Source organism: Henckelia pumila, chromosome 1, assembly GCF_033568475.1.
Source record: "Henckelia pumila isolate YLH828 chromosome 1, ASM3356847v2, whole genome shotgun sequence".
Classification (NCBI taxonomy): Eukaryota; Viridiplantae; Streptophyta; class Magnoliopsida; order Lamiales; family Gesneriaceae; genus Henckelia; species Henckelia pumila.
In genome coordinates, this window is record NC_133120.1 from 51,647,073 (window position 1) to 51,656,848 (window position 9,776).

At 35.8% G+C, this 9,776-nt stretch overlaps 1 pseudogene; it reads right to left on the reverse strand.

Annotated features, from left to right (window-relative positions):
* Positions 1-287: 287 nt before the first annotated feature.
* On the reverse strand, positions 288-6,974 carry LOC140884135 (bifunctional 3-dehydroquinate dehydratase/shikimate dehydrogenase, chloroplastic-like; annotated as a pseudogene).
* Between the last annotated feature and the right edge of the window lie 2,802 nt (positions 6,975-9,776).

The window sequence follows — 9,776 nt, forward strand, 5'->3', positions numbered from 1 at the left end:
TTGTCTATGTTGACATACGACAACGGATTTGCAACATTTTATATCCGTTGTCGTATGTTGACACTATTCAACCACATTTTAAAACCGATGTCTTATGTAGGTATACGACAACAGTTCTGCAAAGTTTAAATCCGTTGTCATTTGAGGCTTACGACAACAGTTTTGCAACAGGTTAAATCCGTTTTCGTTTCTTAAATAAATAAAAAAAATTAATATAAATTTTTTTAATATTATAAATCAATCAAAATTTAAAAATTTAAAAATAAAATTTAATATACAATTTTCCAATATTACAAAACATCATATCAAAGCAACAAACTTTACAAGGTAATCCTAAAACTTTGCAGTTCATTCTTTGCTAAACACAAGACATTTCACCTTAAAAGCATCGAAAATATTTCTTAAGAATCTGCTTGGTTGCACGGTATGCATGTATTAACCACCTCCGTTGCCTTGAATATCTCATTTTTACGTGTAGCTTCAACCATGTCTCTCTTCTTTTTTGCCTATTTGTGTATTAGTGCCACCATGTTTTTCACACTTTTTGCATAAATAAAATCATGACCATGTAGACACCTCTATCAAGGGATCCTTTCGAGCCTTTCTTTGCAACAGGTTCTGGAACATCTGCACCAAAATTTACATGAAGTTTTAGCCAAACTATACGATCTATTTCAAGTATTAAAGCTATTTAGCATTGAAAATGCATGAAAATCCCGATGTAAAAGGAAGAAAACTCAAAACTTAATTTCAGTTCATTACACCCATTAGCACTTCTCGGATCATAAGCATAAATTCCAAATCAGGAGGACCTCAAATACTGAGTAATGGACCTCAAATACAGCAAGAGGGGAAGAAACACGATGGGAAGAAAAAGGAAGCAGAAGATAAGTATGAAATCGAACAACAAGTAGCATCCTTGTTTCTTTTTTGCTCGGTGAGGATTATCAATATATATATATCAAGTATCAAATCAACTTGTGCTAAATGTGGCTTTTTGAGTTCTGTAAAATCTCCACATGTAAAGATGCAAAAAAACTCACAAACAAATATATAAAAGGAAATTCTATAGCCTCAATAACGTGAAACCAACAAATGGTGAAGGAAATGAATTGATTACGAGACTATAAAATGTAATAAACAAAAATACGCAAAGAGGGCCGTAGAAAAATTCCTAATGGACAGTGCTCTTACGATTAATTGCAGGATTAGGCAGTATGTTAGAAACTAAGACTCATCAGTGACTATTTAGCATTAACACTAGCCCTGTAATTAAATAAATTATGCAATTTTTTGGATACAAGATAAAGATCTTCATATTCAGTTTCTTGAGAATGGTAATTGCACTTCCTCTTGACAGAAAAGAGAAGGTCCTGCTTCTTAAACTTGTAAAAGGAATTTGATTGTGAATACCTTATTTACAGGAACTATGTTATAATTATAATAGACCAGAAAGATAGAGAGATTCTCCCGCTTAATGATAAGCTGATAACTTGTATAGGATTGGGGATATGATAGAAATCATAGAAAACATGGGAATATTCCAAATAATCATTTTTTATCAGAAATTCAAATATACATAAAAAGTTAAAAACTCAATGGTGAAAGGTCAAAGTTTAAAAATAATTTCAGGGAAGCTGGAAAAGGACATAAGAGACAGTCTATCCACAATGAAGCAATCTAATACATTTTTCAAATGATATTGCTCGTTCTATGGCATATATAAACAACATGAAAATGGAGTTGTAATTTGTATGATATTTCATGTCACAACTAATTCAAGACACCATCCAACATAAATAAATATGAAGCAGTTGCCAGTTTCTCTAACAGGAAGCTAAAATTATTCAAAATTGAATCTTTACTTCAGAAAATAAAGAAAAATTACTTACATGCCATCGCCAAATATCTCATTTATGATCTCCTTAATGCTCTCCCCAAAATGCATAACAACTTCGTTTAGCCTGTAAACAAGATAGTGAGAACTTTAGAGAGAGTATAGCTTAACGGCAGGCAACACAAATTAGAGATTAGTTGATACAAAGTCAGCATTTTTTAGATGTAAATCATCACAAAGTATGGCTGAAAAGTTCGAAGCTTTTCATTCGGATTCATATATTTTCGCATCAAGTACTTATCTGAAGCTAAAACACATATGCAGATAAATGGTATTTATACTACTATATCCATACCCGACACACAAAATCTCAGTCTCCAGTAAGAAAAATATCAATTGTTGGGTGGAGAGCCAAGCAATAAACACCACTCAGATGACCATGATAAGAACTAATGACCTGAAGAAAAGTGACCAGTGTTACTGGATGTGTAGATAGAGCTACCTGAACTAAAACAGATATGGTAATATGACACCAGCCTTGTTCTACTCTAGATCCCAGCATTTAACTAATTTGTCATCATCAACTGAGAACATGCAAGTAAGCTTGTTACTAACAGCCAGGCCTACACGAAAAATTGGTCAATATATGTACACATTGTAATCTAATTAAAAAATAAGTTTAACAGACCAAGAAAATAAGCTACCTCACACATGATCAATGTGACCAGTAAGCGTAAGTTTCAGTCTCCCAGTAGCTAAATCCCATATCTAGATGCACCAAAAAAAAGAAACTTCTAATGACACAAAAAGGATACACAATAAATCAGAAATATTGAATGACGGTGATTCTAAAGCCACCAAAACAAATTATACTTTCTTAAATTATAACAATGCATATCCAAGGACCGATATCATATTTTTGCAAAAGATACCCAGTCTCAACTCTCAACATTGGAGATGCTAGTCATCATCAAGGTTCAACGAACATTTGGTTGTTCAAAATAATAGCATAATGTGGCATATAATCATGCATATTCATGCTAAAATAAGATCTAAACATGAATCCTGAAATTTACAACAGAGAATAGAAAGGGACAAAATCTTGATAATAACAACAAGAAAAAATTCGATGAACAAAACACCAAAAACAAACATCATAGGATCGTCGCATCATGTTCTTCCTCCATAAATGACTAGGGCGAAAGAGCCCAAAATTTGTTTCTGCTTTAATCAACCAAAAAATATTAAATTGGGTCAAAAAAATCCAAATAATCCAATCATTTCTTCTTAATCTCTACTTGAATAACACGAATGAAACAATAAATACGGTTTCAAAATATATTAATGACCTTGCCATCAATAGTTTTTCATGATTTCTTTAAATAGTTCCTTTGGAGCTGCAATCAGATAGTAGTATGTCAGCAAAGATGTGATTTCTCTTATACATTTAAAATATTCTGCCATAAAACTTGGACGTTTAGTCATGAACTTGGACTTTTATGTGGCCAGAATTCCAGGAGGTATCAACCTTCATAAAAGAAGTATATTGTTTCTAAACTGGTAATCCAGTAAACCTGTCATATTGCCTATAGGCCTGTCCAACAAACATATCTACTCCATTTACGATTTTGGATCCCATTTCCTCAGCTTCTCGCAGAAGCCTAGTGATTTTGGGGGTGTATACAGCGTCAAAAACAAGCTCGTAATTTCTCAAAGCTTCCTGAAAAAACAGACAAAGGGTTAATAATCTGGCATTACTGAAGCAAATGAGTGATTACAACAATCTTCAAATTTGGACAACATATTAACACGAAATTTTCCAAGCATGCCCAATAAGTAGCTTACAATATTCCAAAAAATTTATCGGTTCCACCTTGACAGACAAGATTGGTGAAATAAGAAAGACATAGTTCACCAACCTTGGTAACAGGCGTCTCATTGACCTTAGGCTGCATTCCTATAGAAGTTGTGTTTGCAAGTATCATTCCACTCTCAAGATAGAAACTATCCAGTTCTGCAAGAGACAGAGCTTGCCCTCCAACATGCTCAGCCAACTCTCTAGCTCGATCTTGCAAAATTTAAACAGGTAGAACGCTTTTATAAAAATTAAAAATATACACATGTTCAAACTTCACATCCCATTAGTAGTCAACCTACTCAAACCCTCTGAGAATGAGCGGTTTTCACTGGTGCTAAACTCAGTGAAACACACAAAGTCCATTAATTAAAGTAGACTCGGAAGGAACTAAAAGGTTCTTTGTCAATCCATGTGACACAACTGTAGTGTGTATTACTAAACTTAAACTAGAAATCTTGCATGTAAAAGGGAATCTAACCATAGGTGCGATTAGCAATAACGACCCTTGCTCCCTTCTCTTTTGCATCATAAGCAAGTGCCTTGCCCGCACCACCAGCACCAATGATAATAAACAGTTTTCCCGCCAAGTGTGACTCATTGGAAATATTATGCGAACCTAAGAAATATAATACAAACGTATCAAACTGAGCTCTTCATGTCATGTTAAAACATTTTAGCCAGCAAATAAGGAAAGAACCTTGAAGTCCATTCTCAATAGCATTAATTGCACCGATATAGTCGGTATTACAACCAAACAGCTTTCCATCGGGTCGCCTGACAATGAAATTAACTGCACCTATCGACTAGCAAAATATTCACGTGAAAATTTAGATGCAAGAAAAATGCAATATATTCAATGACATGAATCCTCATGATTAAGTAGGTTGGTATAGATTTCATTGGCTACATTTGCAACAGGATAAACTTCATCGCAACAGGAAAGTGCCACTTCCTTATAAGGAATAGTACAGTTGTGATATTCCAATTTCATTAAGCTTAGATATTTAGTCAACAAATCAACTTTAGGGCCAGATGCAAAGAACTGACCGTAGCAATTTAAATGAAGACGAGGAACCAAAACATATTAAGAGTCTATGTCTATGGTGGGGTAATAATAATATCAACTCCGTGAGTTGGTTTGAGAATCAATGACAGAAAAAATTCTAATGATGTAGAAAAATGTGGTAATTTCATTGAGATTTAATGGAGACTCTTTCCCATACATTGTTTAATTCATAGAGCTGACAATTCAGAAGTTCAATAGTTACCTGAAGCCAGTAAAATCTGTTGAGGAATAGGTTTCAAAGAATTTTGCAACATCGTCCACTAACAAATATACAAACACTCCATTAATGTTTTATGATGTTAAAGCTCCATTGTAAAGTAATGGTGATTTGTTGTGACCGACAGGCTTCCCAATGATCCCAAATACCTTTGTATCAGGACCAATTGATCTAAAGTTGTATAAACTAACCAAGTCCTTTATTGTTGGTTGCCCAGGAGCAGATACATTTCCCGGTTCCAGAGTACCAAACGTGAGATATTCACCAAATATGGGGCAAAGTATCCTTGAAATCAATCCTCTTTCTCCCATAACCAGCCCATTGATGGGCACCTAAAGATCACGAAACTTTAGCACATGTGTCTGTCTCATTTTCAAAGCAATAAATAAAGTAGTATCCTATCATTTAATTAGAAAAAGTTATATATATTGATTAAAAAAACGAGGAGAGAATAATAACAACTAGTGAAAACATCTCAAAGCAAAAAATAAAGGTGAACAGAAAGTCCATGATAACTTCTTTATCTGGCCTTCACACTTACTTGGGAATGAACAGTTATTTGAAAAACTCGTGCAACATTAGTGATATCTAGTGCTGTAGTAGCAAACTTTACTATGTCAGCTCCGGCAGCTTGTATTCGGGCAACAAGGTTCCCCAGGTCCTCTGCTGAAGGGGTAAAATCGTAGTTGTGCGACGAAACTATGACTTTGCACTTTCCAGGCTTATTTCCATTCATAAATTTGTTGAACTGATCGGCAGCCTTCAAAGAAATTGACAGTATAAGATCTCTACAGATCTTTTAGAGAATTCAAAACTGACACAGATTATTTTGTGAACAATACTTGAATTTTTCCTTGTTTGGTTAAACAACTGGTACCAGTGTTCAAAAATTTTTCAAGAAATAAACTTTAGCCATATAACAATAGTGGCATACTTAAATAATTAAACATTAAATAGGAAAAGGGACCTTGAGCTCGATATCAATGTGGTCAGCTCCCAACTCCATGGTAGTTCGAAGTGCACCAAACGACTTTTTTCATCACCGTCATACTGCCCACCTTCCCACGTAGGTCTAGTAAAGACTACGAAGTCAGGTTCTTGAGATAAATGAATCTCATCAAACCAAATTACATCAATGGCAAAATAGACTATGAGACACGTTTATTTATGCAATTTTTTGTTCATAAATTTTTTTTTAAATGATTTTAAACTGGAAAGTTTGATTTTTTTCAGTGTTATTTTATCCTTCTAATAATCAAAACAATTCACACATCTTGTGCTCTAAATACACTTACAAACCTGTGGTACAGAAAAGTGAAGGTCGAGGAATCTAGGGAAATCGAACGGAGCATTGAGCTTCTCCTCAGCGATTATCGACTTCAGCTGGGCTCTAAAAATATTTATAAAAAATAAATTTTCTCATTTAATTTTTGTACCAGCGAGCTCTAAAATTAAAATAAATCGATATACCTAATTTTTAAATTCGAAATTAATCTTAGAAATTCCCAAAAAAATTAACCAACTCATCAAATTGGCTAAATTACAATCTAGCTAGACTGATATCAAAAAATTCAAAATAAGGGCTTCTAATTGTCCACAAAATTACAAACATATCCAATCGGGTAAAATATTCTACGTACAACCAATTACAATAACATATAAAATTCAAAATTTTTGAATTGAACAAAAAAACCCAATTTATAAACCCTCAAATTCAAAATATACCTTATAGTGTAGGAAAAAACTCCCAATTGGCGGTTGGCAGTCGGCGGCGGCAGCTGCAAATTTCCGAAAAAAAAATGAGTCGAAAATTGGGGAAAATGGTATGGAAATGTAGCCCTGGATGAAAGGATTCCAGATCTACTTACCGTTTGCGAAATGGGCAGCCGACGACGGAGATATTGGCGGCGTTAGCTTCGAATCGGAAATGGCTCTCGGGAGGAGCGAGAAGAAACGATGCGCATAGAGAAAGGAATGAGCGGGTAGAGAGAAATATAAGCCTCAAGCGTGTAGTTCAAGCGTTTAGTAGTAGGTTATTATCATATCATGTAATGTGTATATTTTTTTTAAAAATAAAAATAAATAAAAAATAACAACAACAACGGATTACAAAAAATGTTGTCTTAGACCCCAAAAAGTACGCACATAGACAACGGTTAATTAAAACTGTTGTCTTAGGTCATAAAAAACCCGCTAATAGACAACGGTTTTTAAAAACCGTTGTCTTTGACATATATAAGACAACGCTTTGTTAAAGACCGTTGTCTTTTTTAATTAAAATATGGCCAACGACAACCGTTGTTAAAGACCAAACGACAACAATTTATATATAAAACCGTTGTCTTTTATTGTGGTTAATTAACATATTTGTTGTAGTGGATAGGAATCAATTCTTTATATATGCGTTTACTCTATTCTTGAGTTGAAATGTTTAGAGTCGATATGAATTTATTTAACACATGTATATGTTGCTTATACTGAGAATTGTATTCTCACCGGATATTTCTTGTTGTTGTCTTATTTTGTATGTGTGCATGACGACAGATGGGGCAGGAGCTGGCCAAAGTCGACGAGGGTAGCTCATGAGAGAGTCTAGATATGTGGACTCGGGTTGTGTAGCTGATTTGATGAACTTAGAAGACTAGAAAGCATGTTAGAAAACACTTATGAATGTTGTTTTTGAGAAGTTGGTGAACACTTGTATAAGTTCATGCTTTTGTTGGATTCTAAACCTCTAGTTTGATGTATCAACTTCTTGTAATCATATTTAGATCTTGTTCTATATATTTAGACTTGTTTTGGAATTGATTATGATGGATTTGAGGGAAAGGAAGGATCAAACTTTGAGCTGCAAAACCAGAGCATGAATCTTCCCCGGGAAGCGCCCGGTCTGCAGAAAAGAGCAGACCGAGCGCAGCTCCATTTCATCCAACCTGAAGGTTGGAGATTTTGGGGCGCTCGGTCGGCGGTTTTTAACCGACCGAGCGCACCCACCCTTGAATAAATTTTTATTTTTTGATTGCTTCTTCTCCTTGGTCCTTTAATCATGTTTATTTACTAATGGCCCTAACATTGAGATTAGCAACCCGAGGCCCCACAACAGGTGGTATCAGAGCGAAGTTAGTTCTTGAACTGAACTAGAATAAGCGGGGTAGATCGAGTCTACTATCTGATTGTTTATTTATTCTTGAAGCATGTTTATTATCTGAACTGATTTAAAGCTTTTAGAATTGCATGCTACCTGCTTATAACATTTTATTGGAAGCATGTTTTGACTGAGAATGAATCAGAACTCAATCTCTTGAGAAGGCATTATCGTGCTAATCAGAGGAGGACTGAAATAGATTTGTTATATTTGAGATTGAATTGTGTACTAATATGTTTGATGATCAGATATGCCTCGAAGACCAGAGACTAGATGGAGTGGTACAGTTCCTTTTCCAGAACAGGCAGTGATAGCACCGACAGTGCAACAAGCAATAGAAGCACCGAGAGTAGAACCGATAGTACCACCGACAACAGAAATGCCTAGAATTGAACAGGGTAGTACTTTGAGAGATATGGGGGATATGACTTCTACTCCGGTGGAAACTCTGTTGAAACGCTTTCAGTCGTTTAAACTGCCAACACTGAAAGGAATGGAAAATTCTATGGAATGTGAGAGTTGGCTCGAGGATATTGAAGAGTTATTTGAATCTCTTGACTATGCAGACGATCTTCGAGTCAAAATTGTTATACACCAACTACACAAAGTTGCAAAAGGTTGGTGGATAGCAACACGAAGAGCACTAGAGCATCAAGGTACAGTCATTACATGGTCTGTTTTTAAAACTGCTTTCTATCAACGATTCTTCCCAGTGTCTTATAGAAAGGAGAAAGGAGCGGAATTTGCTAGCTTGCAGCAAGGGCAATTGAACATTGAACAGTATGTTGCCAAATTTACGAGTCTGCTAAAATTTGCTTCCCATATAGCAGATAATGATGAAGCTCAAGCTGACCAATTCATTAATGGGTTGAATCCAGATGTTTTTACTCTCGTGAATGCGGGACAATCGAACAACTTTGCTGATGCTCTTGATCGTGCAAAAGGCCTGAATCTGGGTTATTTAGACAACGAGGAGCACCATTTGTGCCAGTACCAGTGAGACAACCCCAACAACAGCCACAGATTCCACCACCACCTCGATTTGAAGGAGGAGGTTCTAGCAGTGGTAAGAAGAATTTCTTTAAAGGGAAAGCAAAACAGTTTAAGCAGTCTAGAGGTAGTTCTTCAAGTTTGAGTGGATCCAAACCTTTTAGAGCTGGACAGAAGTCTAGTGGTTCTGAGGTGTACTGTAACAAGTGTGGAGGTCGTCATGCCAGCGACCAGTGTTGAGGAGTGTTTGGAAATTTTCATATCTATAATTAGACCAGACATTTTGCGAGAGTCTGCCCACAGCGGGGTGTTGGAGGTTCACAAGGTGCGGGATCATCAAGAACAGTGGCTCAATCTGCATATTCTGTTCATTCGTTCCAACCACATACTCAGCAGCAAGGTAGACAAGGAGAAAGTCAGACTGTGAGTCAACCTCCGAGACAGCAAGCTCGAGTGTTTGCTTTGACCAAGGAGCAAGCACAAGCATCACCCGATGATGTGATAGCAGGTACTTGTTTTCTTTGCGGTTATCCTGCTTATGTGCTAGTTGATACAGGAGCTTCTCATACTTTTATTTCTGAACAATTTGCGTTATTGCATTCATTACCTGTTGAGTCATTATCTGCTATTGTATCTATTTCCTCACCTTTGGGACAAGGTATA